We start from the raw sequence: 17,443 nt of genomic DNA on the forward strand, positions 1-17,443 counted from the left end.
ATCACCAATTCCCACAATGTTGCGCAGAAAGATAGTGGAGCAATATCAGAAAGGTGTTACCCAGCGAAAAATTGCAAAGACTTTGCATCTATCATCATCAACTGTGCATAACTTCATCCAAAGATTCAGAGAATCTGGAACAATCTCTGTGCGTAAGGGTCAAGGCCGTAAAACCATACTGGATGCCCGTGATCTCCGGGCACTTAAACGACACTGCACCACAAAGAGGAATGCTACTGTAAAGGAAATCACAGAATGGGCTCAGGAATACTTCCAGAAACCATTGTCAGTGAACACAATCCACCGTGCCATCCGCCGTTGACAGCTGAAGCTCTACAGTGCAAAGAAGAAGCCATTTCTAAGCAAGATCCACAAGCTCAGGCGTTTTCACTGGGCCAGGGATCATTTAAAATGGAGTGTGGCAAAATGGAAGACTGTTCTGTGGTCAGACGAGTCACGATTCGAAGTTCTTTTTGGAAATCTGGGACGCCATGTCATCCGGACCAAAGAGGACAAGGACAACCCAAGTTGTTATCAACGCTCAGTTCAGAAGCCTGCATCTCTGATGGTATGGGGTTGCATGAGTGCGTGTGGCATGGGCAGCTTGCATGTCTGGAAAGGCACCATCAATGCAGAAAAATATATTCAGGTTCTAGAACAACATATGCTCCCATCCAGACGTCATCTCTTTCAGGGAAGACCCTGCATTTTTCAACAAGATAATGCCAGACCACATCCTGCATCAATCACAACATCATGGCTGCGTAGGAGAAGGATCCGGGTACTGAAATGGCCAGTCTGCAGTCCAGATCTTTCACCAATAGAGAACATTTGGCGCATCATAAAGAGGAAGGTGCAACAAAGAAGGCCCAAGACGATTGAACAGTTAGAGGCCTGTATTAGACAAGAATGGGAGAGCATTCCTATTTCTAAACTTGAGAAACTGGTCTCCTCGGTCCCCAGACGTCTGAGTGTTGTAAGAAGAAGGGGAGATGCCACACAGTGGTGAAAATGGCCTTGTCCCAACTTTTTGGGGATTTGTTGACACCATGAAATTCTGATTCAACATGTTTTTCCCTTAAAATGGTACATTTTCTCAGTTTAAACTTTTGTTCCGTGATTTATGTTCTATTCTGAATAAAATATTAGAAGTTGGCACCTCCACATCATTGCATTCAGTTTTTATTCACGATTTGTATAGTGTCCCAACTTTTTTGGAATCCGGTTTGTAGAAAAAAGTTGAAAATCAATGCATCATGAAAGGGTTAAATTATGTCGTCCATACTAGCAGCTACATGCAAGGGACAGTAACTCTTGTCACTGGTAATATGTACAGTAGGAACAGCATAATACATCACTAATATTCACATGAGGTAATGAAAGTACAATATTTGCCAGACTTTGTGGCTACCTGCCTCTTTGGGTGCTGTGAATAGGGTCCCCGGCCATGATGTAGGAAATACAAAAATCACAGCAAGAGGGTTTTTCTTTTTCCGTGAAATAATTTTATTGGAAAAAGCGGCAATGTATATGCACAAACGTTTTCGGCCTTATTGGGCCTTCATCAGGCACTATGCTGCCAGAGGTGAGAGAGTGAGTATAGATGGGAAGATGGAGCGCTCCAGCCGCCACACAGTACATCTCAGCGCTCCATCTTCCCATCTATACTCACTCTTTCACCTCTGGCGGCATAGTGCCTGATGAAGGCCCAATAAGGCCGAAAACGTTTGTGCATATACATTGCCGCTTTTTCCAATAAAATTATTTCACGGAAAAAGAAAAACCCTCTTGCTGTGATTTTTGTATTTCCTTTCCCGTAATGAAAGTACAGCAATCTTTTGCAATGCTCTAATAAACATTTCAAGAAAAAGTACAATGGACGGCAGCATTCCTCCAAAGTTTAGTACTTTATTAAGCCATCATTTTTGTTCCCACAGATGTTTCAGGTTCAGAGGATGTCTGAAGACTGTGCAAGAATTCCAGCTCAATAAAGTACTAAACTTTGGAAGAAGGCTGCTGTCTTTCTTAGGCCTGATGCACACGGCCATTTTTCGGCCATTCTGTGCATTGGGGACCGCAATCTGGGGTCCCCAATGCACGGGCAACATCCGTGCGGTGGCCGGGACGGATCGAGACACATTCAACTTGAATGGGTCCGTAATCTGTCCGCACTGTAAAAAAATGGTGAATGGGTCCTCGTCCATGATGCGGGGAGCATACGGCTGGTGCCCGCATATTGTGGAACCGCTGTTTGCAGGCCGCGATACAGCCAGGCAACGGCCGCGTGCATGAGGCCTTTACAGCTTGTAACAATGGTTCAGTTTCCCCCCATTTTATTTATTTTACTAGATGCTGCTCTGGTTCTCTGAAGGACACTCCAAACTATGGGGTTAGTTGGGATGGGGTTTGAGACTAATTGTCTCACTTCATTGGTCTTGGCAGCATGACATACAAAGATGCCAGCCAATTGAAAACAGGAAGCAGTACTGCGGAGCAAAGAGGTAGAAGAGAGAGGAGACAGCTTGTAAAGTGTCTTATCCTCACTGAGAGCAAGAACTTTGGGCAGTTAGCTGATAGCAGTGCTGGAGCGTGCTGCTCTCTTGAGAAGATCAGGATCCTGTCGGTAGGAAGTAGAGGCAGCGCTGCCAGAATTTATTAAAAAATGCATGACCATGTCCGGAGTGCTGCTTCTTGGCGGTTCTGTGATCCAGCTGTAATCTGGCCTCACAAAACTGAAGAGAATAGATGGAATCCCACCACTACCTGCGATGTGTGTTACAGTCTGTAATACACATTGCTGGCTCCAGCCCTGCTCCACTGTTTTTACAGTGTATGAAAATGACAGCACAGGTCCTCCAGTGGCTTGCCATGTGTATTAGAGAGAGGGTGGCAGCCCCCTGCACAGTAAAAGGCAAGCAGCCCACCAGGAATTTTCCAGGTGGATTACATTGCCAATCCGCCCTTGCTTGCAGGAAGATCCCATCCATCCCAGGGAAGACAATCAGCAAATACAAGTTATGTGCAAAATAACAGCATTGTGTTTAAAACTGCTGAGAAAAGGTAATTCCTCATAATAGCATTTATTTCAATATACGCAAAGACACATTCAATTCCAAATGAAACTTGAACAATATATCAATTTTTCAATTGAAAATGAAGAAAAATTAATAATAGGCTGTTCAAAAAAATATATATAGCAGTGTTTGCATTTGCCAAGTGTCAGAAGATTGACTTACTGAGAGGGCAAGTCTGTTGCACCATTTCTCTTTAGGCCTTGTGTTCTTAAACTGAACCTTTTTAACACAAGTCTTTTTCTCAGCAATAATACTTTACAAGAGTTTCTTTCAAATAGTTTGGCTTCACGTAGTCTTGTTTGTTGCAGTACTCACAGGTAACTGAAGATCTTTGATTTCCCTGGAGCGGATTATTGGATGTTTCCTTTTCTATCTAAACGGATGGTAGTATTGCTTTTCCTACCACATAATTCAGGTTTTGTTTGCCATTTTTAAGCATTGGAGATCATTTTAGCTGAACAGCCAATTATTTTCTGCACTTTATATGTTTTCCCCTCACCAATCAACTTCTTGATCAAAGTTCTTACTTGCATCGGAGTGAGCATGCGTACGGGCGCTCGTAGGTGACGTGCACACCTCCCTCCTGAATGGTGAGCTCCCGGCCCAGGTGAGACGCCGCCTCAGCTGAGGGCTTGTCGACTAGCTGATTCCCGCACATCAAGGCTGCCGTGAACCCTGCCTTGAACTCTGCCATGAACCTCTGTTATTGCAAGCACCCGACCGCCTTGTCATCCGGTAAGATGGGGAGCAGATGAATCTTTGCGGAGTCCCTGCCGAATCCCTGCCTTAGTGGATAGTATCACCGGAACATAGATGAAGACGGGCAGCGCTAGGCAGTGGTCTGCTACTTGGGTCTGAGAGCTGGTTTCTACCTCCCTATCCCCCTCCAGACGAGAACGGGAGTAAGGTGAGACGGGCGGTGTCCAGCGTGGTGCCGAAGTGGAATCGGGTGACTGGTCAGGTACCTGTATTGAGGTGAGGCAAGTGATTTCAAAGGGGAATAACCGAGGGGAATCGAGGTGGCCGACGAAACAGATCCAAGGTTATAGCTGGGGAACCGGCCGGCAGCCTTACCTTTGCCCTGGAATATATATGTGAAGGCTGTGTTTGTACCTCAGAGTTGGAGGCAGGGGCTGATCTTAAATGATGAGGGGCAAGGAGGGCAGTAGAGCAAGTGGAGATCTTGAAGAATCATTTGAAACTGTCTATGGTTGAGGGTATGCCCATACCAACTTTTTTACTCCTAGACCAGAGGGGATGTTAATTAGGCAATACTACTGCGGGGATGTTTGCTGAAACCCGGGTCTGTGGAGTGAATGACGATGCTATTAACTCTCTGTTCACACAGCCCTATGTGCCTTTAGTGCATGATGCCCCTTTATTTTATATAAGCTGAAGATAAGAATTTTTGGAGGTACTACTCTCTCCCCCACTAAGGGTGACTCTGTTTGCCATTTTGGAACTTTAAGAAAACTGGAAGATCGGAAGAGTTTTGATCTCCTTCTATGCTCCACTCCCTTTCATATGTCCGTCCCTGTGACTCAGTCCCCCTATTAACTTTATTGCGGACCAATTTGAATTCCCTCTACCTTACTGCTTGAGTTGTTGGAACTACAGGTCTACAGTCTGGTGACTAGCCAGGCTGAGCTGTTTCAGAGGAACTAGGTTATTGAATGACTATTGCATGAACTATGAATTAACGGTGGATCAACTTGAATCCCTTCAGTTATTGATTGAGTTGATTATACTGCAGATTTTCAGCCCGGTGATTGGCCAAGGCTGAATTACTTCTGAGGAACTGTTAATGTTAATATATGAAGTATTGCATGAATTATTAATAAAATTATGAACATTGAACTGTTTTATCGACCAATCAATGTGCGGACTGTAGATAGCAGATTAATTATGTATTTATTTATTTGTTATATAAGTTCATGTAATGCAATACGTTTGGGATGGAGAGATAAGGGGTGGAAGAGGACTATAGGGGAGGGAAAAAGAGAAAAAATAGGGAAAAGGAAGGGGGGGAGGAAAAAAAGGGAGAGAGAAGGAAAGGAAAAGGGAAAAGGGAGGAAGGGAAAAGGAAAATAAAGAAAAAGATTCTAGACAGGGAAAGGGGAAAAAGGGGAGAGCCCAACCAGAATTAAATATTTAGATCTCTCCGATGTTTAAGAGAGTAGAAAGATCGAAACAACAATTATTGACTAATACGGGTGGATAGATTAGTCCTCCTAGGAGGAAGTAGGATGACATATCCCAAATCCAGGAGGGGGAACCTCCCTGTTTGATTGAGAATGCTAATATGTGGTTGCCTGTTGACGAGCTCCAGTCTGGGGAGAGTGGCCATAAACCATTAAAATCTCTGGATAAAACTACTCCTATTCAGGAGGAGCAGGTGCCAAGCCTGCAAGATTTAGCTTTTAAATCAGCAATCCACTCCACTGTTAGTTAGTTAGCAGTAGTCCGGCCGACCTACTTATCAAAGCTAGAGTAGTTTAGCAGTGTGATATGGTATTCAAACCGTGAATGTTATGTACGCAGTGTGCACCACCAAAGGGATAGATAGAGGTCAGCTAACATATGGTATCATCCATGTGCTGTATTAGAAGTGGGAAGAGTGAGTTCAGCTCCCACAACTTAGCCTAGATAAAGGTGTCACTGCAAGCGACATGAAGGCAGCTAACTGCGTATAAGTGACAGGGGTGAGAGATAGTGCACGTGCTCTCCCTCCTGACTCACTGAGCATCATTTGACCATGCAGTGGAGTGTTTACTGTATTTTTAATCTTTTTCTATTTTTTGGTTCATTAAGTAAAATTAAATAAAGGTATAAAGCATGTATTTTAACCCAAATAATAATAAAAGTGAAGTATTACATTTTCACCTGGGATAAGATAGGTTCAACGCCTGCATAGGCATCTGTAAATAAACTATTTGATAAACCTTATCCAGGGTATGTCTCAAATATGAATAGATATATTTCAAGAAAGAAAAAAATGTAACTTGGCGATACAGGATCTCTCTCTCAAGGAGGCGGTGGGATTCCTTAGGGCAGATTTACAAAAATATAAAGATAGGTTGGTAGAAGTTGAAGAGAGAACATCTGACTCTGAGGACCTGCTGCAGATAATTGTTAAAGAAAAAAGCATTCTGAAGGAGGAAAATAGAGAACTTAAAAAGAAACTACTGGATTTGGAAAATAGGTCTAGGAGGTCCAACTTGAGATGTTTGAGATTTCCAGAGGGGGTGGAGGGACAAGACCCTTGCGGTTTTATACAAACCTGGCTCAGGGAACAACTGGGTCAGGATATTTCAGATCACAAAAACTTTATAGAGGGAGTTCATAGACTGTCGGCTAGGCTGCGCCCCCCCCCCCCCTCCCGGGTGCAAGACCGCGACCAATAATAATTAACTTTTTTTTTTTTTTTTAAATAATCTTTATTGTAAAGTCCTTTCTTTTTTCCATGTATTTTTACACACACGGGGGGGAAGGGGGGGGGGGTTTACGCAGACCCCGACAACACAAGAACATTCACATACGTAAAATAACAACTCCTAAACTTTTCCAGAGTATCTCACAACATATTGCAATTTTCCTCAGGTCATTTGTTAGAAATGCCACATTGATATAGAGTATAGCATAAACTTCAGCACGTACTTCAGTGGGTGTCAAGGCGGTACCCCTACACATTCGGTGAGCACAACAATAATTTGCCCAGTGTACCCTTCAGTCGTTCAGTCAGATACCAGTCCATCAGTGAAAATGGACCTATAACTGTCTGTATTTCATTTTCTGACATGTATGCGATAATAAACTTCCTCCATTTCTAAAATAGATAGATAGTTTTTTTGTATTTTACTCTTAAAGTGTCTATACGTTCCAAGTGGAAGAGTTTCTTTAATTCCTTCACAATATTCTGTAGCGTGGGCACCTCTGGTTGTAACCACCTCTGCAGAATACATCTTTTTACTACTAGACAGATTGAGTGGAACAAAATGGGAAGAGGCTGTGTATTTTGACCGTCAGTCTCGTAATGGAACAAAAATAGTTGTGGCGTGACCGACACTGGCAGGCCCCAAATATTTTTTACCATGTCTCCCACCACTTTCCAAAGGTCCTTGCTATGCGAACACTCCCATAAACCATGGAATAGGTCAGTATACCCCTGTCCACACTTTGGACAGTTTGTTAGTCTGTCTGTCTTGTCAGGGTGAGCAGGTATGTTGAATCCAAATATAGCCCTATGTATTATTCTTAGTTGCGTATCCCTCCAAACCTCATTAATGATATGTTTCCTGACTCTCATCCATCCCTGGCACATCATTCGAGATCCATTTTCAATTCCCAGTTGCTCTACCCATTTTCTGTAATCATCTACCCTGTCTGTTTGGGAATCTGCCTCTTTTAGTCTGAAGTATAATTGTGAAACCGATAATCCCCCACCCCCCAGATCTAGTATTTTCTCTAGAGTGTTTCGGGTGATTTCTTTGTGAACAACCACCAAGTTGGACATGATGGTCTTTTTCACTTGTGCATATTGTATAGTCTGGAAGGGTCTCAAGGAAAATTTGGCTATCAACTCCTCCTCTTTAAGCCATCTGGGCTCTTGCGCATGTAAAAGATGCTGCACCAAGAGTATACCCTTCGTTTTCCATTCCAAGAAAAGGCTATTTGTCTGTCCCAGTTTGAATTCTGGGTTACTCCACAGCGGTAAGTGCTTTGACACCCTAAAAGAGAGCCAATATCGCTAACGCAAAATCCTCCATGCCGCTATGGTATCTTTTATTATGATGGATTGTTTTATCCAAGAGGGAATGACAGTCTGGAATGCAACAGTGCCACAAGTGACCAGGGGGCACAAACCCCCCCCCCCCTCCAAGGATAGCGCAGAGTAGTGACTCGTCCCATTGATCCAGTCGGCTATATGCCTCGCCATACACGCAAGGTTGTACCCCCTGATGTCTGGGAAGGCAATGCCACATCTTTCTTTGGTAGCCATCAATTTACATAGTGAGATTCTGGGCAAGAATGTGGTAAAGGCTTTATTTAGTTTCTGCACATCCAGGTGTTTGAACAGTAAAGGAATCGTTTGCAGGGGATAAAGCAGCTTGGACATTGACATCATTTTTAATAGGTGGTTCCTACCCATCAGCGACAATGGTAAGTCATGCCATTGTTTCAATTCCTTCACTATTTTGTCTATCAGTGGAGCATAGTTCAGCCGATATATGGACTCTAAAGTGCTACCTATACGTATTCCAAGATATTTTATATTAGACTACCAGTCTCAACACCTTTTTTGTCCCTAAGAAAGAGTATTTCACTTTTGGTTCGACCCAAAATCTGTCAAAATTTGCGTTACTGTATGTAGCTCCCCAACAGGGTCTGCCATAAAGAGTACTATATAATCCGCGAATAGTGTTACTCGCAGACTCTTCTTACCCACCTCTCACCCCTCATATACTCCTTGCGTATCCAGATATCTCGCCAATGGCTGGATAGCCAGGTCAAATAGCAGGGGGGACAATGGGCAGCCCTGTCGAGCCCCTCTTTGAAGATCGAATGTACTGGATAAATGGCATGCATTGTATATCCTTGCTTTAGGGTTATGGTAACATAGTAACATAGTACATAAGGCCGAAAAAAGACATTTGTCCATCCAGTTCGGCCTGTTATCCTGCAAGTTGATCCATTCTGAACGGATCCGATCATATTAATGCAGGCGGAGGCTCCGTTCAGTACGGATCCGTCTGCATTAATAACTTAGAAAAATTTCTAAGTTCGCAAGTAGCCTGAGCGGATCCGTTCAGACTTTCAATGTAAAGTCAATGGGGGACGGATCCGCTTGAAGATTGAGCCATATGGTGCTCATCTTCAAGCGGATCCGTTCCCATTGACTTACATTGTAAGTCTGAACGGATCCGCACGCCTCCGCACGGCCAGGCGGACAGCTGAACGCTGCAAGCAGCGTTCAGCTGTCCGCCTGTCCGTGCGGAGGCGAGCGGAGCGGAGGCTGAACGCCGCCAGACTGATGCAGTCTGAGCGGATCCGCTCCATTCAGACTGCATCAGGGCTGGACGGAGGCGTCTGGGTCCGCTCGTGAGCTCCTTCAAACGGAGCTCACGAACGGACCCATGAACGCTAGTGTGAAAGTAGCCTTAGGGGAATTAAAAATTCCTTCCCGACTCCAATCAGGCAATCAGAATAACTCCCTGGATCAACGACCCCTCTCTAGTAGCTATAGCCTGTAATATTATTACACTCCAGAAATACATCCAGGCCCCTCTTGAATTCCTTTATTGTACTCACCATCACCACCTCCTCAGGCAGAGACTTCCATAGTCTCACTGCTCTTACCGTAAAGAATCCTCTTCTATGTTTGTGTACAAACCTTCTTTCCTCCAGATGCAGAGGATGTCCCCTCGTCACAGTCACAGTCCTGGGGATAAATAGATGATGGGATAGATCTCTGTACTGACCCCTGATATATTTATACATATAAATTAGATCTCCCCTCAGTCGTCTTTTTTCTAAAGTGAATAGCCCTAATTTTGATAATCTTTCAGGGTACTGTAGTTGCCCCATTTCAGTTATTACTTTAGTTGCCCTCCTCTGGACCTTCTCCAGCTCTGCTATGTCTGCCTTCTTTACAGGAGCCCAGAACTGTACACAGTACTCCATGTGTGGTCTGACTAGCGATTTGTTCTTATCACGGGCATCTATGCCCCTTCTGATGCAACCCATTATCTTATTGGCCTTGGCAGCAGCTGCCTGACACTGTTTTTTGCCGCTTAGTTTGCTGTTTATGAAAATTCCTAGATCCTTTTCCATGTCAGTGTTACCGAGTGTTTTACCATTTAGTATGTACGGGTGACTTGCATTATTCCTTCCCATGTGCATAACTCTACATTTGTCAGTGTTAAACCTCATCTGCCACTTATCTCCCCAAGCCTCCAATCTATCCAGATCCCTCTGTAGTAGTATACTGTCCTCTTCAGTGTTAATTACTTTACACAGTTTAGTGTCATCTGCGAAAATTGATACTTTACTATGAAAGCCTTCTACAAGATCATTAATAAATATATTAAAGAGAATAGGGCCCAATACTGACCCCTGAGGTACTCCACTAGTGACAGTGACCCAATCTGAGTGTGTACCGTTAATAACCACCCTCTGTTTTCTATCACTGAGCCAGTTACTTACCCACATACAGACGTTTTCTCCCAGTCCGAGCATTCTCATTTTATATACTAACCTTTTATGTGGTACAGTGTCAAATGCTTCGGAGAAGTCCAGATATACGACATCCATTGATTCTCCGCTGTCAAGTCTAGAACTTACCTCCTCATAGAAACTGATTAAATTAGTTTGGCATGACCGATCCCTCACAAAGCCATGCTGATATGGCGTTATTTGCTTATTTCCGTTGAGATGCTCTAAGATAGCAAATCTTTTCTAGCACTGTTCTGAAAAGACCTGTGAAACCCATTTAATCTAAGACCAAGTTCATCCAGCTCCAGTTTAGGCTGTCAAAAGCCTTTTCGGCATCTAACGTTACTATGTCAGGATTACGCCCAATATATCTCTCCGTCGTTACTTGAGGAGAGCACTATGGATCGAACCGCTGTACAGGGTGGATGATGACACAGAATGGCCACTCGCCTATCAATGTTGTGCTCAGTGCACAACAGCTAAGAAGACATATAGGAAGGGCTGCCTCAGTTGCTGTTCGCTATCCCTCCAATGCAGAAATTAGCTGTATTGAAGAAAAAGCGGGAACAACTGGCGGCACTATGAGGAAGAACAATCAGATGGAGAGTTAAAAGATATCTTTACTGGTGGAAATCAACGCGTTTCAGGATCGTACTGATCACTTCATCAGGTAAGACACACCATCCTATGGGCAATCTGGACATCCAAAGCTTTAGAAGGGCAGCCTATTTACATCCCTTATAATCTGACCATTAAGGGGGAATTCATACACAGCAGATTACAGTAATATTCAAGTGGATGAGATTTTACAATGCTGCAGACATCTTCCATACAGAAAACAAGCATGCTACAGATTTTCAAACTCCCAACGTGCTCAATCCATTGTGGATATTAACCCCAGATTTCATTACTTTCAGGTGTAGCAGGGCTGAAATCCACAGTGAATCTGCAGCAGGACCCGTATGTAACAGTGAGATCCTAGATATACAATAAAATATCCTTTTTCAGGACAAACATTTTTTGTTCAATTGAATCTTTTTTTCTGGTGATCATTAATGAAGGTTTCTCCTTATTGCCAAGGGATTCCTCCCCGGTCTAACAGGACGGTGCATTAGTCTGCCTGCTCTCATGACTGTCTCTTGCAACTGTAATAGTTTCACCAATTATCCTAATCTGTGTCATTTTATTAGATAGAAGAAATATCTGTGTGTATGCCAAGCCATAGAAATGATATTCATATGCCTTGTGAATCCCGAGATAACAAGCAGCAAGAACTGTAGGGGCTGAGGAAGCTTTCATGTTGCACACCTCTCCATAAACATTATTACACAGAATATGGTGGAAATGTACAGTGTATAAGAATTCAAATGCATTTCCTTAGAAATGAAAAGCATCCTTATTTACAATGTATATGTATATTTCATCTGACACCCTCCCATACTGATGTATTCAGTCAACTACGCTAAAGTACTATGGCTTTCCGTATAAGTCTATGACCTGGGTACATCAGCTGCCCCTACTGAAGGGAATGTCTAACATAACCCGTTACATGAGGCTTGAGGACTCCATAAATCTTTAACGTGCAGCAGTACTATTTAGAGATTGTATAGCACTATTACCCAGTCGAGTCACATTATTATGACCACCAGCTAATATCCAGAGTAACCACCGTGTGCTGCATGGATGGAAACTAGACAGGCTGGGAGTGACTCTACAAGGTCCTAGTAGGTTGTCACAGGAATCTGGAGCAGTGCTGACTGCAGTGCATCCCACAGCTGCTGGAGGGTGCATGGGGGAGCGAACATGATGATTGAGGTGGTCCCACAGATGCACAGTTGGGTTCAATTCTGCGGAATAAGGAGGCTAGGGTAGTACCTGGAAGTCCTGGTCATGCTCTTCCAACCAATGTCAGACACTTCAAACCATGTGATGTATCACATTGTCTGGCTAGAAGATTCCATCCGCCCTAGGGAAGACAATTAGCATGTATGGATGTATGCCAGGATGGATTCATACCCAAATTGGTTTAGAAAGCCTTAAACATAGATGATAGGGCCTAGAGAATGACAAAAAAACATTCCCCAGACCATAACGCTGCCACCACCAGCTTGTGTTCTTCCAGCAATGGTTGCAGGGTGTTCGTTCTCTGATGTTTCTCACCTTACACACCAACGTGCATCCATTCGATGAAGCAGAAAATGTAACTTATCAGAAAAGGCAACCCTTTGCCAATCAGTGGAGGTCCAATTCTGATACTGAATTAAAACCTTTTCTGCTGATGTAACTTCATTAGCAGAGGTGCAGTGACCATCCATCTGCTTTGGAGCTCCATACACAGTAGGGTTCGCTGAATTGTTGTTTTAGACACATGTCTGGTAGCCCCCGGTTCATTTTAGCAAGTCTGCCCTCATGCACCTTCATACCTGACGTTCACCTTTCACATCAGTAGCACATGGTGCTCCTCAGTTTCCATGTTGCTTATTGACAATGCTGCCATATGTCCACTCACGATGCACTTTCACCACCGCAGCACCAGAACAGTTCACAGACTGCGCAGTTTCAGAAATACCGACACCCTTGGCCGAACAGCCAATAATCATCTCTTTATGCAACTCTGATAAATCGCCCCTTTTACCCATGACCGCAGTGAGAGATCTGTGTTCAGACTATCGCACACCTTATATACCCACCAAGCCAGCTCACAACACGTTACTTCCTTCATAAGCCTTACTTTGCCAAAGTCATAATGACTCAACTGTGTATTAGACTACTTGACATATGGAGTTATTTGGTCACTGTATTGTATGTTGGTATTATTTAAGCAATGCATGATTGTGTTTATATTATATGTCTCATCAGCATTGTATATTATTATATTATAGTTACAATGTATGGTGGTGGCTGCAGTATACAACATTGTTATTTAGGGTCTAAACCTAGAAATCAATAGAAAACTATAATTACATAAAGAAGGCATGCGCCTGTTGGTCAGATGATTGGTGCTTGTGCAAGAATGAATTGACCCCACCAGAGCATCTAGCTTGGGGGGAGACATGGGGGCAATGACACCATTGTTAGGCAGAAAAGATAAAGGTTTAAGGGCCTTGTTTCTTTCCCTGTTTCTCTTTTCCCGCCCTTTTTTCTATTTCAGGTAAAATCACCTCAGAAATGTCTTACCTGCATTCCAGAAGTTTCCAGCTGCTGTGTGTCAAGAAGGCAGCTGATTGGTTGCTGCTTGTTGCTGGGGGAGATTTCCAGCTCCCTGATTTGTTGCTGTATTATCGGCGGGAATCTGCTCCCCTTTATATTTTCAGGTTCAGCGGAGCTGGCTCAGAAGTGCCTGGAGAGCTGACCAGCGTCCCACCCCCACCCCCCGCTTCCCCTAATTTTTCACTATGTCATCTGTCGCTGGGCTTTATTAGAGGGCTAGTGTCGCTCAGCTCATGCTGAGTGGATCATGGTCTTTATATGGTTAATTTATTATTGGTCTTATGGTATCGGTTATGTTGGTATTTTAAAAGTTATTTATTTATTTATTTATAACGTATGGTTGTAAAATATTTTTAAGTGACCCTTAATAAAGCACAGCGGCCATTTCCTCCACTATGTTGTTGATGTCAATTATTTATTTAGGAATAAGTCAGTATTAGAGTGTGTCATTTGCCCCCATGTTTGTCTTACAGAGTGTAGACCCTGGTTACAACAAATGCCCAGGTTTTGAGTCCATGTACAGTAGGTATACCTTTAACTAATACAGAAAGCAGGAGATTGATCATGAGGGAAATTCAGTTTTGCTGGATTCTGTGTTTTTGTCATTTGTGTCAAATTCACAAATTATTGCATAATGTGTGATACATTTGGCGCATCTGTCACTTCTTTCTTAAGGTGTCCCCACTTGCTATGCTGCTCCTTTACTAGATTGCAAATCATTTTTTAAGCTTTTTAGAAAGCTTAAATCATCTCCACAGGCTAACCATGTCCACTTTCCCACCTACTTTTTAAGACTGGAGTAAGTGGTTATAAATTTTGCAAATAAGCCCAAAAAGTCACATTGCTTTATGAAGACAGAATTCTGGGGTTAGGGGTGAGGAGAAGCCATGAAGACAGTCTGTAATGTATATTTACATAAGTATGGAACCCCTAAAATGGAGGCTTCTACAGCTGAGCAGCTGCGCCCTAGTGTAAACCAATAGTGCCATTTACAAAAACACATTTTATCAGATAATTTACAACTTATAATGTCCGTTTCCGTTTATTATTTACATGTATTTGGTATATGAGCACACACATACAGTATATCATTTTACAGTCTTATATCATTAAAGTAAAACACATAATTATAAGATGTACAGATGGCGAATTTTGTTACATAAAATATGTCACTATATAGTAAAATTAAATTAAGGGAATTCCAGATTCCCTTACTAAATATATTATAAATATGTCATGTAATAGCCTACATTTTTAAAAGGGTTCTCTGGGATTTACATATTGATGACAAGGTGGGGGTCTGACTCCCGGCATCCCAGATAATCATCTATATGAAGGGGCCGCTGTGCTCCGTGAGCACTTAGGCCTCTTCCTAGGACATGTGACATCAAGATCATTGGTTACATGGTCTAGGCATACTGTAGCTCCGCCTCTTTCACGTGAATGGGGCTGAGCTGCAATACCAAGCATATCGGCTAAATTCAGGAGGCTGCAACAGTCACGGGAGTGCTGTGGCCTCCTCAAAATGGCTGAACAGTGGTGGTGCCAGGAGTTGGACCCAGACAATCTCATATTAATGACGTATCCTGAGAATAGGTCATCAATGAGTAAATCCTGGGGAATCCCTTTAAGCTAGAAGCAGCATGTAGTGCCGTGTCACTGCTGCACATGTTGCTTCTCAGTTGTGCCAGGGTTCACATCAAGAAACTTCTACTTGTGTCCTCTCCTCTAGTATCTTACGTCCTGCCACATGCAGTCAAGCCTAAACACAAAAGTCATAAGTCGCCAGTCTGTCCATTCAGACATCCTTAGATCAAGGTTTAAAGGGAAACTGCCATGATGAACATGGTGTCCAAAGTGCAGGCAGCAGGTTATAGAGCAGGAGGAGGAGCTGAGCAGATTGATATATAGTTGTGTGGAAAAAGAGTCAGCGTAACTTATTTCTATGCCTAGAGTCCAGTGGGTGGTCCTATCAGTGATTGACTACTTTCCCTATATCAGTTTTCATACTGAGAAATAGTAAAGTAACTCAAAGGACCACCCATTGGACTCCTAAGTATAGAACGAGCAGGGATTTAACTTAAAGGTGTTTTCCCACAATCTACATTTGTCAAAGCTCACCGAGATGGTCACACATGCTCACTTCTATCCTTCAACTGCCACCAGCAAGATCTTCTGTTAGAAGCTGTGACAGTTAGGGCTACGTTCACACAACAGTGAAAAACTGACCTGTCCGTTCACACGTCCGTTTTAAGAACAATGGTAGTCTATAGGGTTTTTCACACTGCACTGCATGTTCTATTCTTTCCGTTTTCACTGACCGACAGCTCCCATACAATTGAAAGGGACCGTTTTCTAATGTCCATTTTTCAGAAAGGCATCATTGAAAAAAATCTGCAGAAAATGGACTGTTTTGCCATTTATAACAGACTTTTTTTTTTATTGTTGTGTAAAAGTAGCCTCACAGGGAGAGACCTGCAGCAGAAAGGGCATGCCTCCTGAACTGCAGCAGAAGGACACCAACCCTGAGAAAGAACATGCCCCCTGACCTGCAGCAGAAAGGAACCCCCCCGGGAAAATACAGAACATGGATCCATGTGAGGTACAGGACTGGTTCTAACTTTGTTAGAAAGTAAATGTTATGTACTATATGATGTCTGATTTAAATTTTTTATATTAATCATGGGATAAGCCTCTTTAAGTTATAATGAATATTTTCCCACGTATCCAGGTATCAATCTGCTCAGCTCCTCCTGCTCTATGACATGATGTCTGCAGATTGTATTTTCATGGGGAAAAGTTCATTTAAAATTGTAAACATAAAAAAAAAAAAAAAAAAAAAAAAAAAGAAGTGCCATTTAATGAAAAAATAACAAGGGACCTGTTTTAGTGACACAAGTAAAAATGTAATTTCGTCAAGGAGATTTTAGGTAGACTAACAGCTGTGTTACACTGGCCAATTGTCAGGCAGATCATCAGTAATAAGCGTTTGTAGGAACGCTTGTTAGTGATAATCTGGCAGCGTATAGCGGTCTCCTCCACTGACGAGCAGGCGATAGCAGAGAAGGAACCCTTCCCACCCGACAATCGCCTGCTACATTACCGTATGTAATACAGCCATAAGTACATAATAGAGACAAGCAGATAAGAGAGCTATGTGAGTATTACAGGGGATTGCATGCATGTATATACAGTCCATATAAACTGAAATCATTAGCATCCTAATATCACAGTAACCTTGTTGATGTGCTGTAATTCTCTCAGACATACGGCAGATGGTGCTGGCACGGCATGATTTCCCTTTATACATTATCTGTGGGGTTACAGATTTGTCGTTGAGGTTTGTAACGTTCATAAGGCGATCAGTTCAGATGTGCTGAGTTATATAAAGTAGTGCAAGGCACATTTGCATAACGGCGCTGAACCTCACACAAGTCATCCTTAGTTGTATTTTCCCATGTCCTTCTTATGTGTGGAAAATGAATGTGGACGATATAAAAGTGTGATACACAGCAATCTGTAAATCATCCTTAATATGCTGTTCCTCTCACATCCTTAGGGCTCATGCACACAAATATATTTTCTTTCCGCTTCCGTTCTTTTTGCAGACTGTATGCGGAACCATTCCCTTTAATGGGTCTGCAAAAACAAAGGAAGGTACTCCGTGTGCATTCAGTTTCAGGTACTTCCGCATTTCTGCAAAAAAGTAGTGCATGTCCTATTATTGTCCACAAATCACAGTTCAAGTCAATGGGTCTGCAAAAAACACGGAACGCACACGGAACACATACTGTAGAAATGCTATGCCCAGCCCATATTGCTCATGTGTTAGGTGATTAATAAGTTACTGTTTCCGTTTCCGATCCGCAAAAAATGGATTGCATACGGAAACCATACGGATATGTTTTGTGGAATAACTGAACGGAAGAGGACTTAAATCAGAGGGA

The sequence above is a fragment of the Bufo gargarizans genome, chromosome 6 (assembly GCF_014858855.1).
Source record: "Bufo gargarizans isolate SCDJY-AF-19 chromosome 6, ASM1485885v1, whole genome shotgun sequence".
Classification (NCBI taxonomy): Eukaryota; Metazoa; Chordata; class Amphibia; order Anura; family Bufonidae; genus Bufo; species Bufo gargarizans.